General features: G+C 43.2%; 1 protein-coding gene across 4 annotated transcripts in view; it reads left to right on the forward strand.

Annotated features, from left to right (window-relative positions):
- The first annotated feature begins 3,853 nt into the window (after positions 1-3,853).
- The window catches only part of SEMA3F (semaphorin 3F), a 59,366-nt gene continuing 47,636 nt past the window's right edge, over positions 3,854-15,583 (forward strand). The window contains exon 1 of one of the 4 annotated variants that reach the window (XM_072420329.1): positions 3,854-4,117. The gene's annotated coding sequence lies outside the window, so the exon portion shown is untranslated. The remainder of the gene's footprint in view (positions 4,118-15,583) is intronic. The other 3 variants (XM_072420331.1, XM_072420330.1, XM_072420332.1) reach the window with 3 other exon arrangements.

Raw genomic sequence — 15,583 nt, forward strand, 5'->3', positions numbered from 1 at the left:
AATATTGTGATATGATGAGTCCCACCGATCTCCCAATATTGTGATATGAGTCCCACTGGTCCCCCAGTATTGTGATATGATGAGTCCCCTGATATTTTAATATAGTGAGTCCCCCAATATACACAAATAGTCAGAACACTTCATAAGGGGCTCATTCTTCTGATTTCCTATTGTAAAGTGGACCTGTCATAATTTCTGCAAATGTGAAAGGAGCCACATCTCACTGCAAAGTTTATCTGGTCCATTGTTTATTGGCAGAGACCCCCAAAATCGTGATACAATATGATGAGTCCCATCGATCTCCTGATATTATAATATGATGAGCTCCACTGATAAATACAAATAGGAAGAATGGTTCATATAGGGCTCATATTTATTTCACATGGTAAAGTGGACCTGTCATCACTTCTGTTTGTCTTTCACAGTATGCTTTACTAAAGGGTTTGAGGATGTTCAGGATTGACTCCGTTATCAAATCATGTTAAAAGAGATTCCCTGATTGCTTCTTTCATCTGATTAGATAATTGAGGTAAATGTTTATATAATTTATAGTATGAGGAAGCTCAGTCTAGGTGAAGTTTCAGCCTGGAGAATAAAGAATATTAAAGCTTTTTATTGATATAAGGAGTCGTTATAACAAATCTTGTTGTATATTGTGACATTTTAGGAATAGTATTGCACTGACAGGTCCACTTTAGGAATCTACTATGTTAGGATTTTTTTAACATTGATTGATCTTTACATAAATAATGAAAAGGCCAATCGGTTCTTTGTAAAAGGTCAGAATTAAGGTGTTGAGTACCTTGATGTTGGCCCCTTTATCAGTGTGCTGCAAGTAGGAGGAAGAATTTCCTCAGTCTCCTCTACGCAGTGATCAGATTGCAACATTGTAACTTTGTATCCAGGTGAGAGGCTGCAAACTGCTGACTCTTATTTAACCCTTTGATTTCTGCACTGCTGAGTTTGGAATGTGGTGACTCAGATGAAAGTAGTCATTCCTGTACTTCCCATATCCATATTGTCCATAATGTCATTTCATGGCATCAGTGTGTGTGTGTCTGTGGGGGGGGGCAGATTTCAGTCATAAGAGCTAAGAATGGATCGTCTTTACCCAACGGTCAGCATAGAAAGAACAGTATGTTGCAGAATGGGTGAAACGCTCTGCAGTATACTACAATGTTGATGTAATGCTCTGCTGTATATTGCAGAGTCAGTGAAATGCTCTGCAGCATCATAGAGTGCCAGTAAAATGTTTTTCAGTATATTATAGTGTGGATATAATGCTCTGTAAAATCATGCAGTGTGGGTGCAATGTTCTGCAGATTATTGCAGTGTGGGTGCAATGTTCTGCGGAGAACTGATGCCTATACATGTACATGTAACTGACATTGTTGTTTGGCCTATTTAACCTCTTCATACTCAGCCGTCTTCTTTTATTGGTATATAATGCCCCCCTCCAAAGGATGCGCGGTCTGCAGCGTTTTATTGCGAGGTCTCCTGCAGAGCGCTGAGAGGGTTAACAAAAGCTGATTTATAGGCAGTAAATTCAGGAGCAGATTTGGAGCCCCACAAAAAAAACTCATTAGCAGAAAGTCTAGTGCAGCTTTTCATGCAGGAAGAACAAGGGAGTTTAAAGGGAAATGGGGGGGAGTGTTTGGTGATGAGAAAAAGAGCGAGCAGAAAACGTGCGCACAAAATTCCGACAGCAACCGCCGAACCCCGCTCGCAGGTCCAGCCCATTAATGAGCTATTTACATAAAATCTGCATCCCAGATGTCACCAAAACATTGGAAACATTTTCTATTTTCTTGTTTGTAATTCTGAACACCACGGACGCCCCGTAGATTGTTGTACAACACTCCTGCCAATGTGTGCGCTCATGGGGTGGCCTGTAACATAAATAATAATATCCTTAGGCTAGTAATGACAATTACTGTAATTCTTCCCTCAAGGAAAAACACTTAGAGTCCAATCCATAGATTAACCCTTTCAGGGTCCGTTCTGCAAATCATTCCACCAATAATCGGTGTTAATTAAGGTTATAATTATTGGCTCCACCTGAACACCTCCTGACGACCTTCTCTGCATTCCAACATTATTAACTTATTATTAACTTCTCAACAATCACTGAGTGCATGGGAGGGGGGGATTAACCCCAAATCCAGGGCATACAGAGATGGCTGACTGCATTAAAGTGGACCTGTCATCAGAGATTGGGGGTCTTTGTGGCTGCAGTAGGAAGCGGTGGGAATATAACATTGAATTTTATGGGTATAGCAGATCTGTGGGCTCTAAAATATAATATGAGGCAGGGAGCCAGCAGGGCACATGATAATAATTAGCACAAAGGGAAGAAAAAAGAAAAAAAAAAAAGAAAGTTTCTACATCAAAAGGAAAGAACCTTCAAGAGGAAGAATCACATTGGCAAATACCCAGCTGGCCTCAACATTCACCCATATGTACCCCCAGTCCAGGATCCTTCCGCCCGGAGATCTGCTCCTCATCAGCACAATAACCCGGCAGTATCTGCCCCCCTAGCTGCCATGATGGACCAACCAATTCCTGGGGGTCCCCAAGGAGAACGATTACCAATATCTCAAATGAACCCCGAGATTCACCCCCCCCCCCTTCACAATTTTCATTATTTCCAGGCTTCATAAAATTTAATTATAATCTGGAAGAAGCAGAGATTTCCCTTTGGAGATCATTGTGCCCATCATCATAAAGGAAGAAGAGAAATCAGCATTGTGCAGCTGTATGGAGCTATTGAATGTACAACCCAATGGTGAATTCTGATTGGTCTGGTTTTATTTTTCTGACCCCACCACTATATGAGTTTAGGAAAAATTCACTAACCTTCAAGTTTCCCTAATATAATCTTGGAATCAGATTAGCAGCCACATTCAATGATAGATAAATACTGTACATATATAGGAGCTGTTTTATCTCATGGGATTTACACAACCTCATGCCTAGCCTGGTCTCTGCTGCAGTTTCACTTTCTCTTTTCACAGGACTCCTCCCCTTCCTAAGGCTGTGATTGGACAATAAAAGGAGACGCACACTAATGAGCTCATTTCTACATCACTCTGTTCTCTCTTCCTATCAGCATGTTTTTGCACTGCAGTGATGACCCCCCCCTCCCCCCCCTTGCTAAAACAAGTATAAAAGAAGCCTTTCCTCTGTGTTATAGAGAAGAAGAGTTTCTGGGGGAGTTCTGTAGATCTGCATTGGGTTGAGAGAGCGTTGTCACCCTAGCAGCCACTCACACCTAAGGAGAGGTAAGTTGGAGTTCTTGGGTAAGGTGGGATGGGTGGTTTATAGATTGAGAGGATGGGACACAGAAATATTTGGGGGAGAGTGTATGAGGGACAAAGAATGGGGGTGTTCACAAAGAAAATAAAAGATTGGGGGGGGGGTGCAGAACTGGGGTTCATAGATGGAGAAGATGGGAGCAGAGGAGGAGAGTAGTTATAGAAAGGGTAGAAATGGATGGAGGGCAAATGGAAAATATATCAGTATATATTAGTATAGATGAGTAGAATAAGGGGGATGTGATAAAGGGGGCAGAGTGAGGGGTGTAGAAGGGGCAGAAAAGGGAGGTAAACTTAGAGGGGGCAGACTGATGGGGGGTTAGATGGGGGGGGCAGAGGTGAATTGGTGGTAGAAATGGAGTTGGGCAGAAACAGTGTGGAATGAAGTGAGGGGCATAGGAATGGGGGAGACAGAGGTGTAGATAAACATTTAGCCCCCAGTCCCCCCTTCTTACCCTCCTCTTTATCTGGGGATGTGTTGCGTGCAGCAGGCAGTGCAGCCAGGTGAGGGGGGGTAGGGAGGTCCTATGGAGGAGGAGGCTGGTTTATGGAAATCTCTCAAGTTCCTCCTGACTTTGTCAGTCGGAGCGGCTCAGTTTCAGCGGAGGGTTATGAGCGGCGGTTGGCTGCGCTGTGTCCGGGCTGTGCGGGGGGTTCCGGAGCTCTCACCTGGATTGCCGAACCTTCTATGGAATTACCGGCCGCTGTGGCCCCTCAGGATACCGTGCGGTAACATTCTGCTGCTGGATATTAGCGCAGTGTGGACGGAGGATCGCGCAGCTGGACGTCCGGGGTCGCGTTAGGTGAGTGAAATGTTCTGTTCGGGCTCATGGCTGGTAATGTGATGGCATTGGGGGGTCTTTATGTAACCTATCTACAGGGACCCCAGAAAATCTCCACTAAACTGAGGGTCTCTGCCCCCTTTATAGTCTGAGGGGTCCCATGTACACTCCATGTTCTCTGCTGATATGTCAGTGTACTCCGGGAGAAATCTCCCAATATCGCCCTTCAGACTTCCCTGAGTGCACCCTTAGAGAGAAATCTCCCTTTATACCCCCTTATTGCCCCTTCTACCCCCTTTTATTATTATTATTACTATTATTTCCCCCTTCTTGCCCCTTCCCTCCCCTCCACCCCCCTTCTTGCCCCTTTCCTCCCCTTCTTGCCCCTTTCCTCCCCTTCTTGCCCCTTTCCTCCCCTTCTTGCCCCTTCTCTTCCCTTCTTGCCCCTTCTCTCTCCTGGCCATGGCACACTTGTTGTCACTTTCTATTCCATGGCTGTGCCCTCTTCTCTCTCTTCCATGATTCCTTCTTGTTCCCCTCTCACCTTTCTCTGGGGGGGGGACCACACCTACCAGCATGCCTTCTGCCCACACTGGGGCTGTGTATGGTGACAGAGATTTAATGTAAATGACACCAATTTGTGGTGAATGCAGACAATGTATGGGGGGCTGTGCGGGGAAAGTATGGAGGGGACACAAAAGAGAAATGAGAGAATCGTGTTTTATTTTTTCTTCTCGTGGCACCGCGCAATTGGAATTGTGGGGGTCTTTGTGATATCTGTCAGTGACATGGACTGTAGTGAATCAGAACCCCCAATCACCCAATTTCGTGAATAAGAACCCTCATCACCCAATTCAGTGAATCAGAACCCCACCATTATCACCACCAAATACAGTAAAGCAGAAAGACCCCTAATCTAAAGAAGAAGAAGAAAGCTCCCCGCTACAGCAGTGCAGACCCCCCCCCCCTCTCTATACATTGAATAGGAAATCCTACACTAGTGCAATTTATTATTAGGACCCCCAGTGCCCCCACTAGTACAGTTTGGAAGAAAGACCCCCGCTTAGTAAAATAAAGTAGAACCACTAACTATAGAATTCAGTTACACAGAAAGTCCAATACAGTAAAGCAGAACCCCCCCCCCCCATTCATTGAGGTTGGAACCCCACCACTTTAGTCAATCAAAAAGAACTCCAATGTAGTGAAGTATAAAGTCCCCCCCAGTCTAATCCAGTGTAGCTGTGCCTTGGTCATTCCACATGAGCTGCATTACTTAGAAATTCTCTGTACTCCATACATGTCTGTGTATATGTCTTTGTACATATCTCTATACATGTCCCTCTATATGCCCCTATATATAATTCTCTGTACATAACTCCATACATGATTCTGCATGTGTACATGCCTCTGTATGTGATTCTATATATGATTTGTTCTGTACATGACTCTGTATGTGTACATGCATCTGTATGTGATTCTGTCCATGCTTCTACTTATGTCCCCATATATGAACCTTTACATAACTCCATACCAGATTCTAAATATGACTTTTGTCCTTATTTCTATATGTGTCTCTGTCCATGTCTCTGTATGTGATTCTGTAAATCCCTATTTATTATTCTCTGTGCATTCCTCTATACATGACACTGTATGTGATTGTATTTATTACTTTGTCCTGTTCATAACTTCCTACATAACCTAACTTCATACATGATTCTATATATGTACATTTCTGTCCATACCTCTGTATGTGATTCTGTACATTTCTCCACATATGTCCCTATATATGATTCTCTGTACTTACCTCCATACCAGATTTTGAATGACTTTGTACATGCTTCTATACATGTCTCTGTCAATGTAGCTATATGTGATTCTATATATTACTTTGTTCTGTACATAACTCCATACATAACGCTATACGTGTCTGTGTACAGGCATCTGTATGTGATTCTGTACATGTCCCTGTATGGGATTCTCTGTGCACAACTCCATACATGATTATATATATAACTCTGTATGTTTCCATACATTTATCTGTCCATACCTCTGTATATGATTCCGTACATGTCTCTACATATATAATAATATATAATTCTCTGACTCCATGTATGACTGTGTACAAGTTTCTATACATGCCTCTGTTTGTGATTGAGTACATTATATATGACTCTGTATTTAATTCTCTGTATATATCTCCATCCTTGATTCTATATATGACTAAGTACACATTTCCATACATGTCCCTGTATAGGATTCTATACATGTCCCTTTATATGGTTCTCTGTACATAACTCCATACATATCCCTATTTAATGTACAGCGCTGCGTAATATGTTGGCGCTATATAAATCCTGTTTAATAATAATATTATTAATATCTCTGTATATGATTCTCTACATGTCCCTATATATGTCTCTGTGATTATTACTATTTATTGGACATGGAAAGCCAAGCTGTGCATTTCAGTTCCATTAATTCCATTTTTGTACAAATTGGGCTATGTTTGATGTTGGTTGGCCCCGGGGCACTTTTCTTTTCCCCACCCGCCAATCATTGTCTTTCTGAAGTCACATGTAAAAAGGGGTCTTGTGGAGGTCCTTGTTACCAAACAAATATCAGGTGAATTGTGTTCTCCTGCAGCCAGGTAATGAAAGGCTTCTTTTCATCTTTCTCTCCTGCTGTGAAATAACCTGTTTATCTGCACGTGGCTGAATGATCGACCACAAAGAAAGGGTCAAGTGTGGCCATTTCCCCAACAAAGAACCAGTGGCATCCAGGAGGAGTTCAGGTCCTGAGGCTTGTGATTGTAATGTGCAGCATCCTCTGGGGAGGGAGACGGGCTTGTTGTGGCGTAGACTGCCCCCAATGTGCCAGACGCCCCTCCAACGCAGCCTGCTGCAGTTCAGGCAAATTAAGACTTTGCTCAGTGACTCCATTTTTACTTTGTGTAGACAAACTCTGTCTGTGTGTTGCTTCCAGCATATTGTGCTGAATAATCTTCCACCCGTTCTGCAGCAAAAATGTTCCCCGTCTGCAGTTGTCAGAGCGGGAACTACAAATCCCAAAAAGCCAATGCCAAGCACTCTGCAGCTTGGAGTGAATCTCCTGCCCTATTCTTCTCCCTTCACATTCTGCTGCAGCTGAACGCTTCTACCTAATGGAGGCCCTGAGGACTCCCCGAGCTACAAACCTGTATTTATCCCATCATTTAACACCTTTCAATTTCTGCAGCTCCCATAGAACTGCGCTCCCCTCCCCCACCATAATTTTTCATGTAGAACAAATGGCTGTGGTGGAAGAAATATTCAACTTGTACAAATCTTTATAAAATATGATAATGCCCCCCCCCCCCAAGGAGTCTTTTCCATAAGTGGTGGGAGAAGTTTGATGTACTCCCTAGCCCTCCAGTCCTCCAGGCCCTAGATCCGCACACATTGTTACGGTTCTCTGACCAGCAGTAATGAAAGGTTTTCAAAAGAAATCACAAAATGACTATTTATACTAAAATCTGGCCCCTAAGTGCCCCTCGGGGACTGCCCCCCCCCTCCCATTAACCCACGGACAGTATTTGATTTACTAAATTTCTCACCACAGCTTGTGTTTATATTTATATATAGCACCAACATATTCCCTAGAACTGTACAAAGTGAGTACATACAAGACTTTACCAGTTAGATAAACTCAGGAATCTCTGTGAATGGGAACTTTGTCCTGAAGAGCTTACAATCCAACCAAATAAGATTCAGGCAAATTTTCTCTCTTGAATCTGATTGGGGATTAGATGCAGTGGAATCAGTGGGGTTGACTTACCAGAGTGCGTTCACTGTGCTTAGAGAAATAGGTTTTACCTTGCAAAGAATACTTGTGTGAAGACAATGAAATATTCAGGAATTTTGTTTCTTGCACATGATTGGATGATTGAAGGTAACATCACTTCACCTCATGTACTAAGACAAGAGACAATTCACTTTGCAGAGTAAACACTCTCTACTCCTTTAGTAAATCCTCCCCACAGTACTGTAAAAGGCCCTTTTAAGTGGTTCATTCATTTAGTTAGGGTCTGTTTATAAAGACAGTGAATGTGGCGTTCACCAAACATTCTCTGCTTTCTCTGGTGGTGAATCTTCCAGGTCGATGTGTCTTTTAATGGTAGTGATTGATTGAGCACAAGAGGATGTATTGTGAATGTTAGATTCCCTGCGCAGAGTAATAGAAGAGATTTATCATTTTGACTTTTTAATGTAATATAATATGTAATCAATATAAAGAAGAATTTGATCTGCAGGGGAAAATCGAATCTAAATGTCATCGATCTTTGGAATTGTTTATCTTGTTATTAATATGATATGTGCTGGATCTGCTGCATATATATTGTGAACCCCCTGATATTAACCCCCCCCTCCACAATTGGGCAGAAATCCTGACCATGTGACCATTCAGCGGCACCACTGTTAGTGTGGTATATTTTTATATTTTTGTACTATATACAATATGATGAAAGTTTTGCTGATTGCTGACAGAACTTTGGAAGTGAGGATAGAGCAGACCTGATATCTCTGTACAGATATCTATAGAGAAGGGGTGACAGGTACTCTTTAGATGGAGATGCACATAGTGGGGGTCTGTAGTTCAGTCCGATTAATGAATGGAAGTTGAACAGAGAATATCTCAGGGTATGTAAAACATATGAGGACATTCAGCCTCACACATACAGATTCAATCTGTTCTTTCGGGGACATACAGATAACTTCTGCTTCCCCAATCATCCTTGGCTGCATTATAATTATTATGAACTTGTATTATAGCGCCAACATATTACGCAGCGCTGTATATTATCATATCACTAGCTGTCCCTCACCCTGGGATAAACGCTTATTTTTATCTCTCTGCGGCCTGCTGCCTAAAATAATATTCAGCGAAATCTGTGATGAAGTGAAGAGTTCTCACAAATACTGAGCATTCCTTTCATCTGAGAAGCCATAAAACGGCCTTTAAATCCCTGAGATCTACAAGCGTCTGGATCTGGTTTTTGGTAGACAACAAATAGAGATGAAAAATACAAATAGATCTGGGAACGGGACACTGGCAGTGCCATAAATGTCTGAATTATTTTCTAGTTTGTGTTCCGGGGATTTGAGGGGGGGGGGGGGACACTTCTGTAAAGTGGAGCTGTCAGGAACGGTACAATTCTCTGTATATTCCTGATATATAGCCACTGGGTCATTGTTCAGAAAAGATCAAACTTTCATTGTGTGTTCTCCAGTCAGTTACTCTGCCTGGGCTGGTCATTAGTCTGCTGCAGGCAGAAGAAAGCATTTCCCAGTCTCCTTTCCCTCAGTCACAGTCATAAAGTGAAAGGCTTTAAGCAAAAAGTTGTTATTTTTCAACAGGATTTATATAGCATAAACATATTACATAGTGCTGTACATTAAATAGGAAGAATTCTAATGTTATTAATAACCCAATATATGATATATGTTATCCATATCATGATAATGTTTTGGAGGAGTGGTAATAGTGGACCTAGTTGTGAATTATGGGAAATAGATGGATAGTACATATATTTACAATGTATCAAAGGAGCAAGGATGGAGAAGGAACAAGAGATAGATGAGGAGTGAGGGAAGGAGTTGGGGATGGAGGAGGAGCAAGGGATAATGAAGAAATGAATGGAGGGGAGTGAAGTTGAAGGAGGAGTGAATGTGGGCAGAGGAGGAACAAGTGCAGGAGGTGAGAGGATCGGCAGAGGAGGAGCAAGGGGTAGAGGAAGAGTGAGGGACAGAGGAGGAGCGAGCAATGGAGGAAGGTAGAAGAACAGAGAACAGCAAGAAAGAGTAAGGAACAGAGGAAAAGCAAAAGAGTTGAGCAAGAACTATAGGATAAAGAGTAAGCATAGGAGTGAGAAAGAGAAGAGTAATGAAAAGAAGGAATGAGAAAAGAGGGATGAAGGAAAAGTGATGCAGAGGAAGAAGTGAGGGATGGAGGAGAATGGCATGGAGGAACAGAGGGGGAGGAGTGAAAGATGGAGGAGGAGGGAGGAGCGGAGGAGGAGTGAGAGGTGAATGAGGAGCGAGGGGGAGAGGAGGAGCAAGGGACAGGGGACGAGTGAGGAGCAGTGAGAGGTAAATATGGAGGGAGCAGAGGAGCAAAGGACAGGGGAGGAGTGAGGAGCAGAGGAGGAGTGAGGAGCAGGGAAGGAGTGAGGAGCAGGGAAGGAGTGAGGAGCAGGGAAGGAGTGAGACCAGATTTGGTGCTGTAAGTAAATAGTAGGTTGTATGTATTAGGGGATATCTGTGAAGTTTGGTGAGATCTTCATACAATATTTGGCAGTTTGAGCAGTTTCAGTGACATTGGTGATACACGCACCCATGACAAGAAGCTTCCAGGTCTCCCAGGCTCTCTGTGCAGGCGGACTGGCGGGAATATTTTACCCTTTGATTTTTCCTTTAGAAGTCACGTTAATGATTGCCAGCTTGTAGTGACAGTGTGCATACAGCCGACATAAAAAGAAGGTGTCATACATGGAGCACCAAGCTCTCTAGGCAGGGGAACCCAACTTGTATGGAACCCCTGGGGAGCCAGTGGTGGCATCAGTGCCATCTATAGAAATAAGAATTTCGCTAAACAAACGGACTGCATCACATGACCGTATCACATGACCACACACGCGGCCTTTCTTCTGTGTGTATATAAAATATATATTATATGGTTATGTCCAGGAACAAATCTGATAGAGGGGCAATTTAATGTAGGGATGAAAAATGCTGGCACTGCCCATAATGCAGTTCACCCCTGCATTGGCACTGTGCAGTAAGTTACAATATTTATCCCCAGCATGAGGAGGAGAGATTTGCCTCCATGTTACTGTCCAGGGTCAAATGAAAAGTGATTTCCTTGCCATGAATGTTTTTCCCAATTCCTTCTAATGGGCTGCTGTGTCATTTGGTATTTTTGTATCTTATATAAGGAGTCGCGGCTTTAAATCTAAAGCAGAAGACAGGCCAATCAGTGAAATATCCCGCCGGCCATTTTTATTGGTGGGAATTCAGCTTTTCTGACCTTTAGAGATATTCTTGGACGTGAAGAGCAGCTTGTTAACCCCTGGGCACAGAGCATTGTGGGAACGGCGCTTCAGCTGCGGCTGAAAATCTCCTATTTATTCTCGGTTGGTATTTCTGATGCCGATGGTTTTTTCGCTCACATTTGCACGTGATTAGAGCTTCACTTCGGTCGGCTGTGTGAAATCAAGCGAGACGTCTGTCAATGGGCTCCTTGATTGAGAGATTGGTTGGCTGCTTCTCCTGTAATTAGAATACATTTTGGATGCGGCCTCGTTATTCAGCTGTTGCATACGATAACAGATGACGCTGTAGGTTCGTGTTCACGGACTTGGGCAATGGAATGATTCGCTTTCTCACACATGTGCGCAGCTCGCGGGAACACTCAATTAGGTGCTGGTTAACCACATTGGCTGGGAACAGTGCAAATTGTGAGAGATGTGGGCGGCAGACAAGGGGCTCCTCTGTACTGTTCATTCAGCCATCAAAGTCAAATCAAAGGACCCTGCTAATTAGACAGATGTGAGATCCAGGACTAAGGAGACCTCTGCATAACGCTTCACCTGAGGGCCCAGGGCTTCACAAGGCTTCATGGGACACCGTGAGACATCACATGACCTCAAGAGACTTCACAGGGCTTCATGAGACACCATGAGACATCACAGGACCTCAGGAGACATGAGACACCATGAGACATCACATGACCTCAAGAGACTTCACAGGGCTTTATGAGACACCATGAGACATCACAGGACCTCAAGAGACTTCAAAGGGCTTCATGAGACATCACAGGACCTCAAGAGACTTCACAGGCCTTCATGAGACATCACAGGACCTCAAGAGACTTCACAGGGCTGCATGAGACTTCACAGGATCTCAGGAGACTTCACAGGACTTCATGAGACATCAAGACTTCACAGGGCTGCATGAGACTTCACAGGATCTCAGGAGACTTCACAGGACTTCATGAGACATCACAGGACCTCAAGAGACTTCACAGGGCTTCATGAGACACCATGAGACATCACAGGACATCAGGAGACTTCACAGGGCTTCATGAGACATCACAGGACCTCAGGAGACTTCACAGGGCTTCATGAGACATCACAGGACCTCAGGAGACTTCACAGGGCTTCATGAGACACCATGAGACATCACAGGAACTCAGGAGACTCATGAGATGTTACAGGACCTCATGAGACTTCACAGGGCTTCATGAAACTTCATGAGACTTCACAAAACTCGATGAGACTTCATGAGACATTAAAAGACCCCATGAGATGTCCCTCCAGATTTTGCTCAATCAAATTGTCTGATATTGCAGCAAACAAAATTACACAGAACTTTCACCTGCAGATTGCTCGCTTCTGGCTCAGCTGGTTGTATGGTTGTCTCAGTCCATTATCCTCCCCCTAGATGATTTCCATGTACTGATGATAGTCGGTTAGATTGAAGCAGTGGTTTACAGTCTGTAATAAATATCTCAATAATCCTCATTATATCTGTCCAATAAACCATCAATGTCCAATAAACCCACTATTTGAAAATTCAAGCTTCCCCAAACCCACCAAGGCTATTAAAGTCTATAGGAGGTGAAACTTCCACTTAAAATATGAAATATTCCTCTTCCAAGTGAATGTTCTTAGTGTGTGTAATAATACAGGTGAATGTAACGCTCAGAATGGCCCACCAGAATAACTGTGCATTTGAATGCATTGTATTAACATAAATGTATTACTGTACTGTGGTCTCAATCAAAATAAATGCCTTAAACCCCGAAGGCAATGCAGATCTGCAGATACAACACGGAATAAAACATTTCCATCATTGTGGTGCATCAGGAACAATGCTGCATTTATTGACAGCTCATTCACTTTAAATAGCCTTATCACAATGCATATTATAAGCAACGTGATGCACAGAACAGGAATACACAGGAATGAGGAAGTGTCAGGGGCCCTTGGGTAACACACCTTGCTGTGACACCGATCACAATCATTTCACACAGAATCAGATGTGCAGAGGTGCCCTGTAGTACTGAGAACATCGGACTTTCCTTTATTTGCGGGGTTGTTGTTTATTGGACCCTATGTGCCCCAAGACTGGAGAAGATAGACTATCATGGGACAACCTGGGTGATCCTAAACCACATCCTTTCCAGATCTGCTGTATCACCCAGGTTCTCCCATGATAGTCTATATTTTTCAGTCTTGGGGAGCTTTTGATAATTTAGGCCCAATGTTAGGTGCAGTGTCTTACATACCCCTAAAGTTTCTCAGATTTTTGCATAAATTCATGAGAAAAGCAAACATCATACAGCAACATTGAATCCACCAACGCTTTGTCTTTGGCACCTATAGGAGCACGGTGGCTCAGTGATTAGCACTCCGGCCTTTGCAGCGCTGGGTTCCAGGTTTAAATCTCAGCCAGGACACTATCTGCATGGAGTTTGCGGGTTCTCCCTGTGTTTGTGTGGGTACTCCGGTTTCCTCCCACATTTCAAAAACATGCAGTTAGAATAATTGGCTATCCCCTAAATTTGACCTTAGACTGTATTAATGACGTATGGCTATGGTAGGGACATTAGATTGTGAGCTCCTTTGAAGGACAGCTAGTCACATGACTCTGGACTTTGTACAGCGCTGTGTAATATGTTGGTGCTAAATAAATACTATGTAATAATAATAGGTAGAGAGCTGCCATGCTTCCTGGGTATTCTGACCCCACACGCTCTCCATGAATTGTAAAACAGACCACAAGCTTATCTCTGGGACAATGGGGTATTGTGTAACACATTCTGCATATTTCCCCTTCATATCTCCCCTATACACTGCTGTAGAAGGAATTTGTATTGCAGGCTGAGATGTTTCCTTTCTATAATGATTGAAGTCCTGCGTGCCCATTGCCGGTGATAATGGCAGAGAAGCTGCAGCCTTGATGTAAGTCAATGCCATTCATCCCCCTCTGAGTCTACTGACGCTGCTTTGTCAGCCGCATTCGGTTCTGTGTTGCATTTTGCAGTCATGCTCAGCGGGTGAATTTTTTATTAAATTTGAGTTGTGTAATTCCTTTTTTCTTTAGAAGCTTCACCATCAATAAAAAGAATGGAAAGAATAGAAAGTGAGGGAGATGTCAGGGGAGAGACGCGCCGGATCTCCATTGTACATACGCCGGCAGCGCAGACTCTTCTGTACGCTCAGTCGCTTTGCTGGATGCTAAATAGGTGATATCTCCGACAGCACCAAATGTAATCAATCATTCTGCCCCCCAGGATTGTCATAATTAATCTGCACTTAGCCACCAGGGAGAGAACGGTTAATATCATGCATATTTCATCTTTGGTTCACGCCTGCTGCATACAGAAGTGTTATTTGCATGTTCCCTGCACATGAATGAAATACTCAGGAGCCAATCAGCCTAAAATTTTCTGCCATGTAGACGGGGAATTGAACATGACTGAAAATCCAATTAAGTTTGGATAATCCCGTCTGGCTGCCGTATGGCATGTGTGGGGTGGTTGTGGATGATGTGGGGGGGTCATTTCTCTGACATTTCTTGCTATACCTGGTGAATGTGCAGGATTTGTAAATTGGTAACACAAGCAGAAAAATTAATTGGACTTTATAGTTAAATGGCTGCTTATTACATATCCCAATTCATTTAGATAATGCCCAGATCTGGCCAGTACCACCCTGTCATGGCCTTTCAGGGAGCCACAGATAAATCGGGCCACTCATTTCTCTATTAGTGAATTTTGTCATGTTATACAGTAATAAGATCCATTCTCTGAAAATATGGTACTAATTATGGTACCTGGAATTTCTACACCTGACTCGGCATTCTGCACTGATCATGTTGCCTGGTCCCTGTATAGTAAATTAGTGATGGTTCACCCCGGGGAATTCACCCTGTTCTACAGTCTGCCCAGTAATGTTTATGGTCAGGTAATGCGAAGGTCTATTAATAAACCTAAAGAAATCCATTTATATTATTATGGCCATTTACCATTACAATGCCCGTCGTGTTATCGGTGGTGCCGGAGTTAAATTGTCTCTTTATTGCGGGGCTGGGAGTCATTTCATAGCTGTAAATGTAATGGGTTATACTAGAAATCTCATCACTCCATATATTAACTCTGCATGTTAATGTATTGCGAGCTGGGATTTATGGCGCTGAACTGTTACTATCCGCTGATTTTGTGTTGTTTCATGACCGGCCCGATCCTCTTCATTATTTTCTCAGATAACATTTTCTTTCATCCATTATTGCTCCTCTGGTTGCTCTTCTCCTGGCTAGCCCGGTGTTACTTTATCTGCTTGTTATTACATTTCTGCCACACAGGAAGGGGTTAAGTGGCACATGTTGTGTATGCTGTATCAAGCCTGTTACAGACGTGTGCATTGTATGTGACCCCCTCCTGGTGAAA

The sequence above is a fragment of the Pyxicephalus adspersus genome, chromosome 8, assembly GCF_032062135.1.
Source record: "Pyxicephalus adspersus chromosome 8, UCB_Pads_2.0, whole genome shotgun sequence".
NCBI classification, from domain to species: Eukaryota; Metazoa; Chordata; class Amphibia; order Anura; family Pyxicephalidae; genus Pyxicephalus; species Pyxicephalus adspersus.